Consider the following 19,293-nt stretch of genomic DNA (forward strand, 5'->3'; position numbering starts at 1 on the left):
CGAACTATATTTTTGCGCTTTCCGGTTGCACTTAGGCAGTGAAGCGTACAACCTTGAAACTACGTTCAGTGGAAACTTTGAAGATAAGAGTATGTGAAAAGAACTCATGACATAGAGCTTCTCCTAAACACAGTGAGACGTAGTAATTGCAGAAAATAACCATGTGGCGTTTTTGTTTTTCAGTTCATTGAAGGTTATGGATAGAGAAAAGTCAAATATATGTCATTCTTTGTACAGCGAAATAAAAAAACGACGATAGACGGCTGTAAGCTCATTTGATGCCCTTGCATATTCATTTCGATTTAATGGGCACAGCGGTAACTCCCAAAGCATGACATGGCAGATCTGTTTCTGAAGCTAAACTACTGACAAAGTCTGCTGATCGGAATCCCAATGTAGTCATCAGTCCCAAACATTCATTCCAACTCACACCTTCGGTTCGATCTCAGCTGTAGCGCTAAGTATTCCGACCGCACAGGAAGATCTGTTTTAGGTTATGTATATGCTAGAACACCAGATAGTCGGGCTTCCGCACACCGCTGTAATGACGTTTTTTTTAGCACCTGGAGAAGGGCGAACGGGGCACAGCACGTAAAAATATTTTCCTTGTATAGGCTTGAAATTTAACCACATCTGACACAGAAATGAAACTTTTCATACGAATATTAAGACTGATGCCATCTGCGAAATATTCAGGTGAATGAAAACTCGTAATCTAAACAGCACACAAGACCCCTGGTTTTTAAAGCTTGCTTCATGCTAGGACAGTAAGAAATATTGTAGGAATGTGAAAAGTTAACTGTGCTAAAATGGGCTGACTGACGCGTGAAGACATATCTGGCTGTCTATGGAGGCTCGCTTGAATGCATTCAGAACGGTCTGCTGAATGGATGGTACGCGCAAAATACTCCCAAGCGGGGAAAAGTTTCCAATTGTACTGCGTCAGCACTTCGCTGACAGAAATGGCGTTCCTAAGAAGCCTCTTTGGTTGAATCCCGCATGAACTAAGTCTTCTCCTCTTCTCAACTGCTTGAACGTCCACTTCAATAAGACGCAACAGAAATTTAAACACATGTGACTCAGCTCCCAGGGGTATTTATTTTGTGACTGCAACCTTGAGCTCCAATAGCCGGATTATAGCTTCACTCAGCATATTCTGTCTGCTTGAGATGCGGTGAATCAGTTTTTTTTTGTTATTGCTATCTTCTCGGTGCCTATATTAGTGCACGCGTCAATGCAATTGCAGGCGTTGAGCCTGCATTGGGCAATTCAGTGCAAAGTTTGTGCACAGAAGGTCAGAGCTGGGTGAACAAAATTATTCAATAACATCCTCGAGCATGCTTTTTGCATGTCTAATCCCAAGTGAGCAGAACTTACTAAACATGGAAGAGCATTAGGACATCTGTCTGTGTAAAGTCCTTATAAAAGATAAAATGAAAATAACTTTCTATCACAGTTGGCTAAGAAAGGTTAAAACTAACAACCGCATCATACACGGCATAAGGAACACTGGGAGGTTCCTTATGATGTCGAACATTTTTCCAAAAGTGTTAAATAACCTTCCTATTAATGATACGATGCATGAGCATACTAGAAACGTTAACGTGTTGCGCATCTGATTTGTTTTATCGCATATATATTCCGATGCATTTAGATCTGGATGTATACGTCTCTCACACACACACACACACACACACACACACACACGCACGCACGCACGCACGCACACACACACACACACACACACACACACACACACACACACACACACACACACACACACACACACACACACACACACACACACACACACACACACACACACACACACACACACACACACACACACACACACACACACTGTGGAGAACCTGTTTCCCCCCTCCGTTTCGATGCGGCCCATCTTCATCGTCGGCCGTCGGGACGGACAGCCCCCGGCTGGGCGAGGAGGGAAGTCTCCCTCATGGGGGAAAGAAAACGGCGACGGGAGCACCACCTCGTAGGTTACGCGGAATTCTGCGGAACCGGAGAGAGGCTCTTCGGGATCCGGCCAGCGTCGTGAGCGGCAAGCACACGGGGATCCGTTGTGCCTTGCCTCTGGACTTCTGGTTCCAGGCAGTGAAGCGAGTGCAGCGAACGCGCGCTCTGGACGCCTTCCCAAGCAAATGCTAGGGAATGGCTTTGCCTCAAGAATGCGGCGCGCATGGGAGAACCCGGCCGCCATTATCGGCGCATACAAACGTTCGCCGCCGATACCTCCGAAGTCGCGCCCCCGCTCCAGCCGGTAAGTCGGAAGTCCTTCTTACGTAGCCTTCTATTTCCGAGGAATGCCTCGTTGATGTTTTGTAGCTAGCTGGCCCGCTCTGTGTATTAATTGCAACTGTAATAAATAGCATATGAGTGTTAACGCTGTGACGTCCCTACCCTTTGTCCCTCGAGCACGAACCCCTCCGCGGTTCGCGAGCGGGAACGCTGCATCCGCGGAGTGGGAGTGCGGGCGGGGCGAAAGGCTTTGTTTCCCCCGTATTTCCACAATGGCGTCCCAACGTGTGGCAAGCTCTTGGGACGAGGGACGGCAGTCAGTTCGGTTCGTGGAATGCCCGCCCGGATTTGGAACAGCGTTAGTCCTGAACCGAATTCGGAGTTGCTAGCAAGGCGAAGATGCTTTCTTGACAGCGAGATGAGCGTAATAGCAGCATGGGAGGATTGCCGTGCATGCTAAGCTTTTGATGAGCACTTCATCGGTACACCTGTGGAAGGTGAACCTACGAGGTCCGCTCATGGAGAGCGAGACCGAGACGCCCACGGAGAACAGCAAGCCAGAAGCGAGTGAATGCGGAAGCGTGGAGGGTGGCCCGATTTTTGTTGTACATAGTTGTAAATATTCTCTGTTCTGTCTCTTTGGCTCTGGGAGCCGGGTGCCGTAGTCAGGTGTTTTGGATTGCAGTCGTGTATACAGGAAAAGCACCGGGGCGCTGCGACACCGTGGGAAGCGGTAGGCGCCGTTCGCGTTAGGGTCACCTTGGCAGAAACGTATCTCCTCGTGGCGTTGTGTTCTAGCTATTGTCCTTGGCCCTTTGTTGGCACCCGGAAGTGTAAGAGCGAGTAGGCCTAAGGCTCTTCGGGAGCTGCCTGTCGCTTTTGGGAGGACACAGACGTACCGTGGCACAAGCACGCGCAAACGGGCTTGCTTGTTGTATATTTAACCTCGCTAGAGCCGAGAGGTCTCGCTCAACTACAGAAAGCTGACTTTGTTCGAACGAACTTACTTTTTTGGGCTGCGAAGCGAATTTATAATTTCGCGGAACCAGAGACGCTAACGCAGCTCAAGTGAGCTTAACATCGCCATGCCGTAAAGCGAACCGCGAATGTGCTTCGTCCGAAGAGAGCCAGCTACGTTCAAATGAACCGAGCGTTTGGGCGGTGCCGGATAGGATTGTTTGGCACTTGCATTACTCCGCATTTTACCAAATGGTGAGTTTACGCGGTCTCCATTGTTTTTGCTGCAAACTTTTGGAGATCCTAGGAGCGATATGCAGAGTTGAAGAGAAGCTGCCCCGGCCTGCTGTCCATTGTATGGGTCTCTGCATGCTGCCTTGCGGCCATGAGTCATCGAGCTGCAGAGTCTCCGGCGAGCAGTTTGCAGCGGCTACGAGAGGGGGGCCAGCCCCTCTACCTTCCAACAAAGGACGGGTGCCCGGTGACCTTGCTGCTCATCGGATGACCCCGGCACCCCGCCTGTACGAGCGCGTAGGGCTAAACGGAGGAACCTGATCCTCATGTCACGTGGTTTTTAATGACGTCATTTCAAAATGGCGTTTATCTCGGTACTTTTCTGGGTACTTTTTGTCGCAAAATTAGGTAAAAATGGCGCTGAAAACTTTTGAAACGTCCCTAGCCACAGTTCCTAGGTCGCTGGCGTCTCCATGGTTGCCACGGTGACCATCGCTGCCATCGCCACGGTGGTTTGTTTACATGGTTGTTTAGCGCGCGGTGCATTGACGTGTGAAAGAAGTGGTGTCGTCAAAGGCATGGAAGGTTAGCGCAAAGGCGAGTGATATTGACCGAGCTAACGTCCGGACTTGTGCCCTAGTGCTGTCTTTATTATGTAAGCTTGCAGTGCGACCGGTTCCAGCTAGTGGTATGATATGGGAAGCTCGTAAAGACTACATTTTGCAAGGCGGTGCCTGCATTGAATGAGTGTGTCGAGAATTATGGTTTCCTTGTGTTCCGCGTAACTGATTCTGACCTGTACGTACTGATACGGCAACCTCGCATGCATAATGTCATCTCTATGCCCTGTGCGATGTCTGTATTCTGTCATCCCATTTGTCAGTTGTGGTATTTACCATGTTCCTATAGTCCTGCATATGTGCCCACCGGCGGCAAGCTATGCGCAAAAAAGGCACTTATGTACCGAAGGAAGGCGGACAAGAAGTACTGCACTAGCCTGTGAAAGGACATATCTTCCGTCTTACATGTTTGATATGCCTGCAAAGTCTAACCACCAACTAGCCAAGCTGTAATGGATTACTTCGCATTGACGCCCATGTTGCGCAAAGCACACGGTAGGCCACAGCTGCTTTGCACGACGCCGCAGCGTTTCCCGCGAAGAGACCTCACGCAACGCGACGCATCGTGCCACATATGAGCTGTGGTCCCTACGCCGCTTTCTTCACTGATAGGCTTTTAGCGAATTTTGTAGTATGGTCACACCACCTAACCTTGTAATATCTGTGAAAGCTGTTGGTGAAGTGTTTTTATAACCTATAAGTAGAACTTGTGAAAGTAACATGGTTCTTGGTGTATTTTTTCTAACGTTCAGCATTGGAATGAAGCCAGACAAGGCTAAAACTTGTTTTGCTGGCTCTGTCATTCCTGTAGTGGTTTGTGATAATGTGGGAGGCATGACAGGCTTTCAGCATCTGCGTAGCCAGAGTCAGCACAATGTGGCCTTAGGGTTCGCTTAGAAACATTGGGTTATTGCATGGTAAGTAAAACATAATACAGAGAGAAAAGTAAACACTCTGAATGAGCAGTCTCTTGCACCTTCTGTGTGTAACATTTTCTGAGCTTAAATTCCTAGACACCATGAATGCATTCCAAATTTCACAGCTGTTGTTTCTGCTGCTGCAGTTAGTAAAAACGCAGACTGATAGGCTAGTTAGTATGGCATAATAAGGATAAAACAGCACACCTGTACAAGGGCGAGACTGTGTCTTGTCTTATCTTCCTTTGTCCTTGTGGAGGTGCGCCGTTTTAGCCTTATTAGTAAAAGTATGCGGTACATATGGACGTTGGATGCCATGCATGCTGTAATCTGTTGCATGAACTTTGTGCTAGCATTTGTAGCTAGAAGGGTTTCTTTTTGACGTTAGCGCTGTATAAGTGAATATAATTTATGCACGTACGTGAACAACATGCTGGCTTGGCCTTATGTAGGTCAATGGATCATTACGAAGTGCATGAGGTGTCACATTAATTGCATGCCTGGTATTACAGCATGTTGCCACTTTTGAGGGGAAAATCTGTTTTTTTTTTGGAATGGGTACTCAGAAGTGACTAGGCAAGCTACCTTTAACTTCAAATGAGCTTGCACCTTAGATGGCAGCTCTATGGGGCAATGGACGCTAAAAAAAAGAGTAGCCATGATCTTTTAATATAAAGTGAAGAACCAGCATAAACCAATATCAACACATCATACATGTGACATGCTTCTGTGCATATAGTGAAGAGCTTAAAAATGCATGAAAATGTAAGCATGGCTTGTCTACTTATATTTGGTTATTCCTTGTAGAAGGAAGCATGTTGACAAATTTTTCTATGGTTTAAGGCAAACGTCTAGACTGGAGTGCAATTTCAATAAGGAAACAGTTACAATTGGCCACATATGAGTATGAAGTCTTCAACTTGGAAGGTCTGTGTGCCTTTCCTTTCTATCTGCATTCTATTTTTACTTCCCCACTTGACATGCTGCTGAATGGATGGATCTGCTGGTTTCTGAATTACTGGTTCTGTAACATGCACAGTCAGAACATATGCACACCACAAGTATGAGGCAACATGGTTAAAAGTGCAATGAGAAAAGAGCTTATCGATACATTTTTGAAGGTAGACAGCTCAGTTTGCTGATATGTTTAGGTGCGTTTTATATTGTTAAGGCCCAGTAGGTATTAAAGGAGCAGAGGCACCAAAATTTTAGTTGTTTTTTTTCAGTTAGAATGATTCGCAGTAGCTTGGAAAACCTAGACAACTGCATGGATTGCTCCAACAAGAGACAGTATATTTATAACTGTATTTTTCTCTCACACTGTTTAGCTTAAACAACCGAACGACGACTATGAAGTCAGCGGTGCGTTCAGGTCACGTGAGGCATGCAAAGACTGCAGTATTGTCACAACTTTGTTCGTTGTTATTTATATCAACTCGTACACAAACCTGCGAAGAGTTGGAATGACATAAAGTGAACTGGCAACGATTATATCTCAATTTTTTGCATGCCTCACGCGACCTGAACTGACGAAAAATTAAAAGGCTCAAGTGTGTAGCAAACCAAGAGCAATGGAAACCAAGGAGGGCTTTGGGCAATTGTAATAATTTAAATGAAGTGGGGAAATTGCCTTTTGTTAATTTTTACATTGCAGGTATAGTAAAAGTACACTATGCCGCCACCGTCGTGCCGCCACAGTGGCTGAATGGTTAGGGTGCCTGACAACTGAGCCCAAGGACACGGGCTCAATCCCATTTGCGGCAGCCATGTTTCAGTGGAGGTGAAATGCAAGGCGCCTGTGTACTGAGTGATATCAGTGCACGATAAAGAGCCCCATGTGGTCAAAACTAATCCGTAACCCTGCACTATGGTATCCCTTATAACCCTGTTGCCTTGGGGCATTAAACCTCATATTCCATACCATACCATAACTTTGGTGTGTGTTCTGTGTGCTTGACCATTTAAGCTGCAGTAATTGCTAGCACTCTTGAATTTTGACGCCATCAGATGTGCGTACACGTACTCTCACCTCTCTTCTCCCCAGATCGGCACCCATCAGGACCCTCTTTCTTCTCCTCCTCCCCTTCCTGAGTGCAGAGAAGCAGGCCAGATATCAATCTTTCTGGCCGACCTCTTTGCCCTCGTTTCATTAAATTTACCTATCTTAAATTTTCATGAGTATTTGTGTGTGCAAATGCACAATATGTGGTGTTGACGAGGTGCATATCAACTATTACATATGCATGCCACCCATGCTATGATTGGCATGCATGTGTGCATTCATGCCTGTCATGTAAATAAATGTAAGTAGCACAGGCTCCATACAGTGGCCAGAGAGCGCTGCGGAGCAGCACTGCTTTCAGCACTACCGTGGCAGGTATGACGATACTGGGAAGGCGAACACGCTGGCTGCACTACTTGCTCTCAAGTCCTTGCTGCGTTTTGTACATGACCGCCGGCCGTGTTTTTGCTGCATCATGCGCTGTGCTTTCCAATGTCGCAAGTGGCCTTTTCTGGTCTAATGCCTATTAAAGGCTTTTAACAATGCGTTGTTCCCACCGCTCTGAAGGGCTTAATTCAGTTGCGCTTTATTTTATTGCGGAAATTCACTCTTTCGCATCAGTGGAATGTAGGACTCCAATGAGTAGTGCATACCATGGTTGTTAAGGGACGATTATGGTGTATGAAACATGTCAGATACCTATCATCTCTTGAAGGTCTCTTGGTTGCATAGACTCTGCTAACTGTAGTAATTGGCATGCGTTCAAATTGCACTTTTTTGCATATTTTCACGAGGTGGTTAGTGTAGATGCTTGTTGACTAATTCGACACAAATTTGCAGCCATCGCTTTGAATATAAAATAAGATGAACTAAAGCGACAACAGCTAATTTGCACTATGGCGCGGTATGCGTAAGCCGCGCAACACAGGCAAACACTAAAGTTTATGGGACATACCGATTTAAAAAAAGCCCAATTGCTTGGCACTCGATCTAAGCATGCAGCCACAAACTGAAACATGTTCGTTACACTTCCCTGCACGAACTGCACAGTGCACCCCTCCTCCAGCAGGCGAGGAAATCCAGCGTTTTCGTGATTTCAATATTCAGAAAACTTGTGGGCGTCAGTACGTGCTATTGGCAGCAAAGGTTACAGGACGCAAGTTCTCGGATTTAAAAAGAAGTTGTAGCGCTACCTCTTACCCAGTCGCTAGGTAGTATTACCAGTGGAAGGAACGCCCCGTCATGCATTCGTACATTTCAGGTGATATGCTTGCGTGCTGAAATAATCCCACCCCCTCCTCGCATTACGTTAGCTTCTGATTCCGACAGCACGTACATGTTTGATATGATCACAAACATCAAAGAAACTAAAGCACGGTGAGAAGCCACACAAACGCCGAAAGTGCGGTTAGATGCCCACAATTAGAAAGTAGCTCTGGCGCTATCAAAATTCTAAATGCATGTTGCAGGAGTTGTGACGTGTATGCAATTTGAAAATGTAGCTTTAAATGCGCGGCAGTATGACTGACGTTGAACTTGACTGAGGTTGTTGACTTGACTCTCCGTACTGCTACAGTCCACCTCTCGGTCGTGCAGCCTACCAGAAAACTTGCACATTTTGATGCCAAGCTTCCTGCCCGGCTGTAATAATTCTGGACGCAGCATAACCGGCAGTAGTGTATTTTGCTTCCTGAAATTTCTTAGGTCGTTTCCGCTAGTACTCGCAATAGTTGCAGTGCCGTGAAAGCATCTGAGAGAGTGCTGCAGCACACGGCGCTTCCGCTCCCCCGCCCCACAGTTTTGTGAAAGCTGCGCTAGTTGGCGCAGGGCTCGTGACCAAACTTGACTGTACGGAGCCTATAAGTAGTGAACTAGGCGTGGTGTCAAAATGTGTGTAAAGCAAAAAATTCTCGTGTTTACATGTGCTGATGAGTCATTTTCATTGTAATGGCAAGCATGATTATGTTGAAGATTGCAGCAATATATCAGCACACTATGATTTTGAATGGTCAAATCTTTTGACTTGCATCTGTTGCAGTGTAAAGTACACATTACTGCCAATTAACGTGATTAGTGTGAGTGGTTTTATTGTACACTGTTGGGAGTGAGGCTTCCAGTCCATCCGAAGTGCTCTGATGAAAAGTACCTTTTATAATGGTACTTGTGGTTGCTTCATGTCATTGAAACTAAACTCGAATAACAAAAATTGTGATTTTGAGCCGTATAAGTGAAAATTATGTGACCGCTTTGTTCATGACACTACATTTGGTTTGGTTCTATCCGCTACAATGATAGAAGACTGTGCTGCTTTGAAGCAGCAAAGAGACATGCACTGAAGCCTTGGATGCGCAGCAAGAGACAAAGCGTGCATATTCTTGACCATGCAATGTTGACCCTTTTGTGTCGTACGTTTCCAGCTCCTATTACAGTTTTTTTTGCTTAATTTTCTTATGGGCCGATTTAGAAATCTGCTAAACATGGTCGCACGTCTCAGCTTTAGTCTAACCAGGCAGCTTTGGAGAAAGCGCACATATTTATAAAGTTTTGGTTTTATTTTCGTGAATGACACTGCTGTATCAATTTTATTGGCGCTTCCTTTCAATGAGTGTGTTGATTATCGACAGCTGCATAAGTGACTATCTTATTTATAATGTAAATTCTAACTCATTGTTTTTTTTTCTAGTTTATTCCCAATATAGGCTATTTTTATTTGCGCCTCTTTGAGGAAGATCGCGATGATGATGATGGTAGCGCTCTTAAAGCGCCCCCTACAGTCAGTGACCTAAGAAGAAAAAAAACGACATGGCGGTTGTTTACGTGCTTCGAATCGCGGTCGGCGGTCGTTGCGAGTGAAGAATTCGCCGGCGTCGCGTCTTTGTGGCCTGTGTAGATATTTAAATTTGCCCTTTTTGTTTGTGACCAGCAGACCGCCCGTAGAATGCGTGTTTACCTCCCATGCGCCCCTAAAGGTGAGTGAACAGGATGCAAGCGCGTGCCGTCCAGTATTGGCGTCCCAGATCTGAGTGTTTCAAGCTCATTGCGGAAAAGATCTGTACATATAGCTCTTGTTATAATCATCACGATGCAGTGTGTAGGCTGTGATACGTCATCGCCGTGACTATCTCATAGAGCAAGGGTTGGAGAACGTTGCAGCATGTCTTTTCTAGCCCGCCCTCTAACAGTCCAAGGCACTGATCTGGACACCAAATGGCGACAGTACCGATTGACGACTGTTGTGGGTGCTTGTGTGCGAAATTGCATTGATCTGCCAGATCGCAGAGTGAAGCAATTGTCGGCAGAACAATCGCAAGGCTTACCCGACTGTAGCTTGCAACCACCTCAGCGGTCCCAATGCTTGGGACAGAGCGAAGAAATAAAGCTGCACAGTGCGAACGCTGGATTATCGAAAACCGTGCTTACGTCTCGTATAGTAGCTATTGGAATTGAGTATTCTGGAATGCACTGGCAATGCGTACTTCTGCTCTTGGGGCCGAGTGACCCGTCTTCCTTCATGGCGCAGGCAGAGTGTACTGAACGCGTGTGCACACGCTGAGCGGCGCATCTGAAAAAGTGAAAAGTGTTTCCATGTTCACTGCACGCTTTCATCGACGTTGGAGTTCTAAGGTAATCCTGTGAGTTCACGTTCTGTTTGTATACAGTCATATTTGGTTGGTTTGTGCAATCAGTGACTGCCCACATACTGTTGAAAAGCGAGATTTTTATTGTCTGCCAAAGATGATGTGGTGGCATGTATAAATTAATATAGCATAGTAACAATGTGACACTGAACACTTTTGTTAAGATGTAATAGCAAGTAATTTCGATGTTTGTGTAAGCCAGTGTGTTTGCCTTCATTGCTAAAGAGACTGAAGCAAGTGTTTGGGTGTTTATGAGTGGGGACAGAACTGGTGTATCAAGTAGGTGATAGACAGGTGCCCAGACCATGCATACTCTGATGCTATGTACAAGTGTCGCATTTTGTCAGACTTCAGCTGCGAGTGATTCTTCGTGTCCTGCATCTTTTTGTTCAATGTAAAGAAAGTTGGTAATAACAAAGCAGAGTAGCTCAGAATGGAATAGGCTTGGGCAGGCTGGTAATTCATTGTAACACAGTGAGCATAGCACGGGAAGAACAAGAGGGGACAAGCACTATTCTTGTCCTGTTTCCTCTTCGTCCTGCGTTCTTTCCGCGCTATGCTTACTGCGTTACAGAGCAGCTCAGTGCGGCCAGACTTCACGGGATACCAAGGAGGACACATTAGAGGTGGGTCATAGCGATGATAGGTTACGTCATTCTAATGAAAAGGGGCTGCTTTTGCTGAGGATGAAGCTTTTATAGGCTATAATAGGCCAAAAGGTGAAATGGAAGTGTCATCATCCTGGCCGTTTTTACAAGCAACCTGTGCCAAGTTTTTGAGCGCAGTGCACCAAAGCCAGACAACATTGCTATTCACTTTCTAACAGTAATCACGGAGCCCTTCTCTATGTTTATATCACGAGTTTGAATCGAGTGCTTGGAAAAATTTGTAAATCTGATTTTATTTTTGGTGAATGCAGCAAACATCAACATAACCAGAAGACCAGACGTTAGATGGAGTTGTGCTGGCATGGTCATACTTGCCAGCCTAATTTAGAAGACTGTCAAAAAATGGTCGCGCATCTTAGGGTTTAGTTGTAATCAAGCAGAGTAAGGAGGAAAAGAATCTGGAGTCGTTTTTGCTGTGAATTTCGTGACTAGAGGAAAGGGGAAAAGAGGGAAGGTAGTGCTGAAATTAACTAGTGTTCAGCGTTAGTAAGGCAAGTCAGGAGGCATGCTGGGTGCATTCTGGTAAGTTGCACGTTGTGAAGACAGCTGTGCCAGACTGCACCAAGCGCGCATCAACTCCACTGGCCGCACTGTGCTCTGCTGGTTTTGCACCGGTGGCTGAAGTGGCGGGCTGTGTGATTTTGAGCTTTGTTCGGAACTCCCTACTTGTCTGCAGATGGTATAGCTGTGAGCCAAGTTCTCAAGGAAGCCAGTGAAGTGCGAATGCATGTGAAGGCTGCTGGTGATGCGGTATGTTGTAACCACCTGCTGGGCAGTGGGACTCGTAAGAGCTTTTGCATGGCATGCATGCAAATTCGAGAGCCTATTGCAGCAAGTGCAGGAGGGCGGAATTATGGGAATTTTCGTGCTTTAGAAGAAAGTGTTATATAATGCCTAGCATTTGTGTTTTCAAACCTGTTATGAGCTCTGTGTGCTGTTGTAATGCTTTGGTTAATATTCTGTTATGCTTTTATTAATCAATTGCGGTGTCATCTGGGCGCGCCGTGCCCGAAATTTTAGGCAAATGGACCACGGAGTAGGCACTCCTGGGACTGTATGTGACCTAATTGGCTCTTGCATGGGTTTACACATGTGTAATACTAGGTGTTTGCATGAACCTGACAATGTCGGGTCAAGTTGGCCGTTCAGGCTTGTGCTGTAAATGCTTAGTAATCGTTGGGTCGGGCTAAGTCAACCAAATTGCAAGCAGTTCGTTGCTCAGCCCCATCTTCTTGGCAATGTGCACACAAGCATTGTCAAGTCATAGAGTCAGATCATTCGGAAACTGTTTTGTACTGGCACTTCTGGGACAGAGGGAGCATGCCACAGTTGTGGGTGGCACTTTTGCATGTTCTGTCTTGCTTAACACTGGGCATTACTGTACCTACGCCGGTCCTTACTCACCAAGATTAAGTTCAGGAAAATTCGCCATCAAGTACAAGTGTTCTTGTTGAGGCCTTTTCCCGACATACCTTGGGTTCCTGTAAACGAAGCTGTAGTAGTAGACTCCTGCCATACTTAGGCATATGCATCATTAGTGGAAACCACTGCTGTATGGTTCACTTGTGTCCCTTAAGGATACGTTTGTTGTTTACAAGCACATGATGTTAGCTTTATATTGGCTGCATCAACGAGATGTTGGCTCTGAATTTATCATATGGAAGCTCATTTGCCATTTTGCTGGATAAATAATCATGTTCTTAAATGTGGCAAGTTTTGATTGCTGATATTAGCACCATTGCATTGCTGAGTGATAGTAACAAACTGGTAGTCGTGTTTGTGCAGTAACCTTTTCTGTGGCACTGCTGTGCCAGCAATAGCTCAGCAAGTCTAGTATGCAAGTCTGATGCGTCTTGCAGAATGTTTTAGAAGTTTGCAGGCATCACAGAACACCTTTGTGTCATGCTGGTATGCAGAAGGGTTGAAATGCGGGCCAGTTGGTGCATTGTACCTTGAAAAAAAAAAACAGTCACAAAAGACAAGGGACACGAGAAGGAGTGTTCACGCCACAACGACAGGACCAGTCGTTGGACCAGTCGTGAACACTCCTTCTCCTGTCCCTTGTCTTTTGTGACTGTTTTTTTTTCATGCTGGTAGTGTGAGGTGCTGTAACTTCGTACAAGTGAGCAAAATACGGTTTAGCATTGAAGTATTATTAGGATGGTTTTTGTTGGCTTTTCTCAGAAAGGAGCAGGAGGTATGTGCACACTTTTCATTTCTACACTTTTCACATCCATTTTAGAGCGCCACTCTTTGCCACCCGTTCTTGGATTCCACGTCGTAGTCGGCATTACACGCCACCTGCCACGGCAAGAGCGGATGAATGGAAAACTGGAAGGTGGCTGCCACGGGAAGATCCCGGAGGGTGGCTAGTAGCGTAACGCGCCACCTCCCAGCTGTGGCAGGTAGTAGCAAAGCGAAATGCCACCTATCACTGAATCTTGCCGTGGCAGGTGGCTCTCTTAAATTTTGTACCTTAGCATATTGCAAAACTAAAATACATAAACAGCTGCGCTTAAAATTCGCATTACCGACTATCGCAATTGGCTGTGTATACATACAACCTTTGTCCGTAAAGTTCCGAGACTTCGTCCATTAAAAAAAAATGCGTTGAAATCATTGAAATCATTTGTGCAGCACCCCTTCAAAATAATCTCCCTTGCAGTCTATACACAGCTTCCAACGCTTCTTGAGGTCTTGGAAACAGTTGGAAAACGCTTCTTTTGGCAGGGCTGCCAGGAAAACGCTTCTTTTGGCAGGGCTGCCAGCTCCTATGTCGTGGCGCCTTGAATGGCCTCCCCACTCCCCATCCAGCGACCTTTTAGGGCTCTCTTCACACGAGGAATCGGGAAAAAATCGCATGGGGTGAGGTCAGGCGAGCATGGCGGATGGGGAACTACAGTAATGCTGTGCTTGGCGAGAAATTTTGTCACGCTGAGAGTAGTGGGCGGCCTTGCGTTATCGTGGAGAAGGCTCCATTGTCCAGATGCCCATAAGTGAGGGCGACGGTGTCGCAGTGCATCACGCATGTTTTGGAGCACGCGGATATAAAACTCCTGATTCACCGTCTGCCCTTGTGGGACGAACTTGTGGTGTACGACACCTCAGGCATCGAAAAAAACTATCAGCATCGTCTTTGTTTTGGTCTTCTGTCGCTGCACCATTCTCGACGCCGGAGAGCTTGTGGACCGCCATTCGGCGTTCTGCCTCTTTGTTTTGAGGATCGTATTGAAAACACCATGTTTCGTCTTCAGCAATGATGGTGTCGACGAATGCCAGCATCCTTCTCTGCCTCAGAGAGTAAATCAGCGCTCAATGATGCCCGCGTGTCCTTCTGGTCCTGTGTGAAGGAGTGCGGCACAAGTCTGGCATACAGCTTTTGTTTCCCCAAGTTCTCACATAGAATTTGGTGGCATGTTGTTCTTACTAATGTCGAGAGCATCTGATAGCATGCGGATTGTAATGGTGCGGTCTTGCTGTATGATTTTCCTAATCCGAGCCACATTGTTTTCATTCTGTGAGGTTTAAGGGTGCCCCTGCCTTGTGTTGTCTTCCACAGACGTTCTCCCCGAAACTAACCTCTTGTGGAACTCGAAAACTTGTGCCCGCAATAATGTCTCATTGCCGTAAGCGCCACGAAGGAGCTGCTACATCTGTGTGGCTGTCATGCCAAGCTTCACACAGAATTATAAGCTTACACGTCCATCTCTCCACATTCACTCACAGTAGAATGTGCAGACGACAAGTGACAACGTATTTACATGTAGTGCCATCTAGCGGCTCCCTCAGCAACTAACATAAATAGCTCAGGTTAGCCCGAAAAGATTGTGCTACACATACGCACCAACATTTGTTTTGGGGAATTATTTCTAGAGAAGAAAATAAATCAGTCTCGAAACTTTACGGACAAAGGTATTTTTTGCCCGTGGTTTACTGCTGCTACAATAGCACACATGGCTCAGTCTGTGTGCTCTACTGCGTGCTAGCGCATGGTATGCTTCAAAAGCAAGGGTTCGGGCAAGTTGTTTGTTTTAGTTAAGGTTGGTCGCAGAACAAAAAGGGATGACACGGGAACCAGACGCATAGCACTGACCATCGAAGAGTTGAGTCAGTGCTGTGTGTTCGGTTCTCGTGTTTGTGCTGTCTTTATTCGTTGCAATGTGATCAACCTTAGCTTCAAAAGCAATCTTCACACTCTGTACAGGGGGAGTGCACATGCAACTGCTGCACAGAAAAGGCCTTAATAAGGTAATAAACATTGTCCATTTCGCGCTCGTGTCTGTGTACAGCACCTGGTGCTAACTGCTCGCTACACTGCACATTTCAATTTAGGCGCCAAATGTACTTCCTTGTGATGCATGGTGTAGCGAGTACTTTTCTACTTGGCATGTAACAAACTGTAGCTGTGATTCAAAAATATCATTGTAATGCGCCAGCATCAGAGCCCCCATGTTGGAATAATTGTCCATCCATCCGTCTGAAGCCTCAGGTGGCAAAGTGGAGAGAGTGGAAAGAGAAGAGAGGGTAGGTGGAGATGGTTGGCAAGCGGTTGACAATCACAGTCGAGGGGTGGGGAGAGTGGATGTGCCACAGATAGCTGGATTTCATTAGGTGAGTGGAGTGGGCGTGTCACGTGGTGATTGATGGGACCCATTCGTAGTCTGAACCTGTCAGCAGCTGCTGCGCTCCGTCTGGCAGGAACATAATGCTGACGCATACTGTGCCGCATGAGTCACATTGATGGTCTGCGATTTATTTTTAGCCTTAATTGATCAGCATTTAACACATGTACCATTCGTGATTAAATTTTATCGGTTTTCATGCGGCACTGCAGGGACCAGCTTCGCGACATTCATGCGTATGCCATCTTCACGTTTGCTACAAGTAACAAGCTCATGCATTTTGTACTATATTTCATGATTAATTTCAAAAAAACCTAATTAATGTAACAGTCCTTATTTTGACATCACCTTATACTGACACCACAGGCTGATTGTGACCATTTAGATTGAACTAGCGAGAAACTATTTTCTGCAAAAGAAGTGAGATACTACTACACGTGAACAATATTGACAAAGGCTTTGACCCTACAGGCACGTTTTGTTCAAATGAAAGAAACTTTTCTAATCTTCAAGTATTCCCATGATTATTGTGTTCGGACAATAACTGGAAGTTGCAGCAAAAATGCTGTTAATGAACATGCATTGAACACCTTGTCAGTTGTGCCCATGTGATGTGGGTATTGCAATTAATAGACAAGTTGGTTGTTTGGTTTATGAAGTTTAACGCCCCAAAGCGAATCAGGCTACGAGGGGCGTCGTAGTCGAGGGCTCCGGTAATGTTGACCACCAGTGGTTTCGCACAGCACACGGACCTTTAGCATTTTGCCACCATCAAAATTAAATCACCGCAGCTGGGATCGAAGCGGCGTCTAATGGAATCTATTGAATTTTAACGTTACACACACAGATTAGTTTTTGCTATGTGCAAGTTGTATTTAATGTCTGTACTAGGAAGGGTAGCTTTCTAAAGCCACAGATGGGCTTGTAGGGCATCGTAAACATCCATTAGAATCAATGTTTTTGTACAGTGATCACACAATGGCAGCGTATCTATGACTGCAAATGTTTAAATCAAGCGTAGTATCTTGAATCTTATTAAAAATAGATCATATGTAAAATTACCTTCCAACTTCTCAGAAGTACCAGATTCGTGGAGAAATGCAATTGAAAATTGCCAAAATGCCTAGGAAAAGAAATTTTGGCAGCCAAGAAAGGAAAAGGAGCACTTTATGCGAGGACTGTGGAAGGATGAGTTGCACCCAATTGTGGAAAACGATGAACCCTAAGAAATGATATGTGAAGGTGTTGCAATTCACATTTCGTGCATACTGGGCTGCCTTGCATTACGACAACTTGTCCAGGTTGACTGCCACAAGTCAAGGAAAACCCCTGATACATACAACTGCAGCTTTCTGTTAGACATTTTATTTGCAACATTCGTTATCTAGCTGACAGGTTATCAATATCCCGAGGTGAATGTGAGGTGCAGGATGAAACGGGTGCCATGTCTGGATACTGGAGAAAATGTGGTGTGATGAGCCTTGGGAGCCTTCCTCTTCACGTGGCTCCAGGCAGTTTTGCGGCCACATATTACGGTTGACAGTGCTTCATTCTGTAACCTAATACCACAGTTACTTGCATAATGGATGCAGTCTGTGGGAAAAAATTTGAATGGTAATTTTGGTGCATTTATTACATGCTGTAAAACTTGGTGTGGTCAATTAAACTTCCACAAATTTTGGCGACTGAAGTAGGCAAGGCATTTATTATGCAAGTGCATCCATTATGTAAGTAAATATGGTGTACGAAAGCCTGAAACAAAAATAGAAATAATTATCTGCATGAGTGGAACAAATTCCTAGCAACTTTGCCACAGCACCATACCTATGACTGCCAAGCAAATTCATTTATGAAGTGCTTTACTATTGTGAGGGAAGGCCATTCTCAACTTGTTCTACCACGGCAATATAAGTCCGTGTGACACATTGCACCAGCAATGTTCCGAAAAATGAGTAATACTGTTTGTCTGCTGCAGCAGTATTGTCTTTGTTAAATAAGATGAATGGTAGTTATGTGCTCCACGATAACTACATATTCTCAACTGTCCTCTAAAAGGGCAGTTCACTGTGACATCACGACATGACAAAGAGGTATGTATGCAGCATGGAGTGCCACTTGATACTGCTTTTCCTGAAGTGCACCACATGCAAACAAAAATGATAGTGAATGCAAGGCAGATACGAACAAGCAACAGAGTGCACTAATTGCCTAAAGATGAGAAATGCTTGCTAATTGTCAAGAGGTTCTCTGTTGAGCAGCACCAGAGAAAATTTACTCACACATGCAGATTCTGAGTGGGGAATGAGGGGCCTGAAATATCTTATTTTTAAACTGTGGGGTTTATATTTGAGAGCGACACATGGGCTATGAGGGACACCATAATGGAGGTCTCCGGATTAATTTGCACCCCCTGGGGCTTTTTAACGTGCGCTGACTTTGCACAACATATTGGCATTCTTGTATTTTTCCTCCACTGAAATACAGCCGCCACGGCCACGATCAAACCCTGGGGTAACCAGTCTAAAGACGCCAGAGCCACTGAGGTGCCATAGCGGGATGAGTTCTCCATTCCTAGGAGGAAAATTTCGGGAAGAATGACTAGAAAAGAATTACTTGAGGCCTGTAGTGTACCCTTACTGGTGCTGCTTGACATGGGATATCAGTTCCCTTGTTATGACCATGCGGGCTTCAAGAAAATTAGCAAATGGCAGTCCTCTTCCCTGCTGTGTTTTGAGCTTGCTATGCTGAAGAACTTTGTCAAAGCAGCCCAGCAACTACCTCACAAAATAATCCTCACCTGAAATCTGCCATCTTCAGTTGGCAGGGTCTACAAACAGCCAGCACATTCAGGTGCTACTTTCTGCATTAAATATTTTCCCTCATCAAATCTGCAAAAAACAAACACAAGCAAGGCAAGCACACAAGTTGTGAAAAAGCTACATTTTCTCTAGTCAAGGACAAGTGAGCACCTGTCCCTATGACCAGTGTGGTTCAGCCTAAAATTTGAATGGCTAGTCTGGTGTAAAAATTTAGTTCTCTATAAAAAAGTTTTGCAGCCCATTCTGCTCTGCACACAAAGACACAGCAAACTTCCTGCAATGCAAGCATGACAAGGACTATGTATTGCTGGACTGTATCAACAATGCCTAGGATTAGAATGCCTCCTTATAGTTAGTGGAGGTGCTGGCTTCCCTCAACCTGAACCCGCAGCTCTGCAGCTGTACATTGCCCCAGATGTTAGCATGGCTCAAGTCAGCAACCTGCAAGCCCGTAGCATTAAATGGAGTTGTACTCAGGATCATTGATATTGCCACTTGGATGACAAGGTAGGCTCACTATAATTCAGGGCACCAGGGTTCTTCCGTTACCTGAC

At 45.5% G+C, this 19,293-nt stretch overlaps 1 long non-coding RNA gene across 1 annotated transcript; it reads right to left on the minus strand.

Annotated features, from left to right (window-relative positions):
• Positions 1-17,269: 17,269 nt before the first annotated feature.
• LOC144094886 (uncharacterized) lies at positions 17,270-18,837 on the minus strand. The gene is made up of 2 exons (XR_013306613.1): positions 18,718-18,837; positions 17,270-17,672 (listed from the first exon to the last, which is right to left on the minus strand). It is a non-coding gene; the product is annotated as an uncharacterized LOC144094886 (long non-coding RNA).
• Positions 18,838-19,293: the final 456 nt, after the last annotated feature.

This window comes from Amblyomma americanum, chromosome 6 (genome assembly GCF_052857255.1).
Source record: "Amblyomma americanum isolate KBUSLIRL-KWMA chromosome 6, ASM5285725v1, whole genome shotgun sequence".
NCBI classification, from domain to species: Eukaryota; Metazoa; Arthropoda; class Arachnida; order Ixodida; family Ixodidae; genus Amblyomma; species Amblyomma americanum.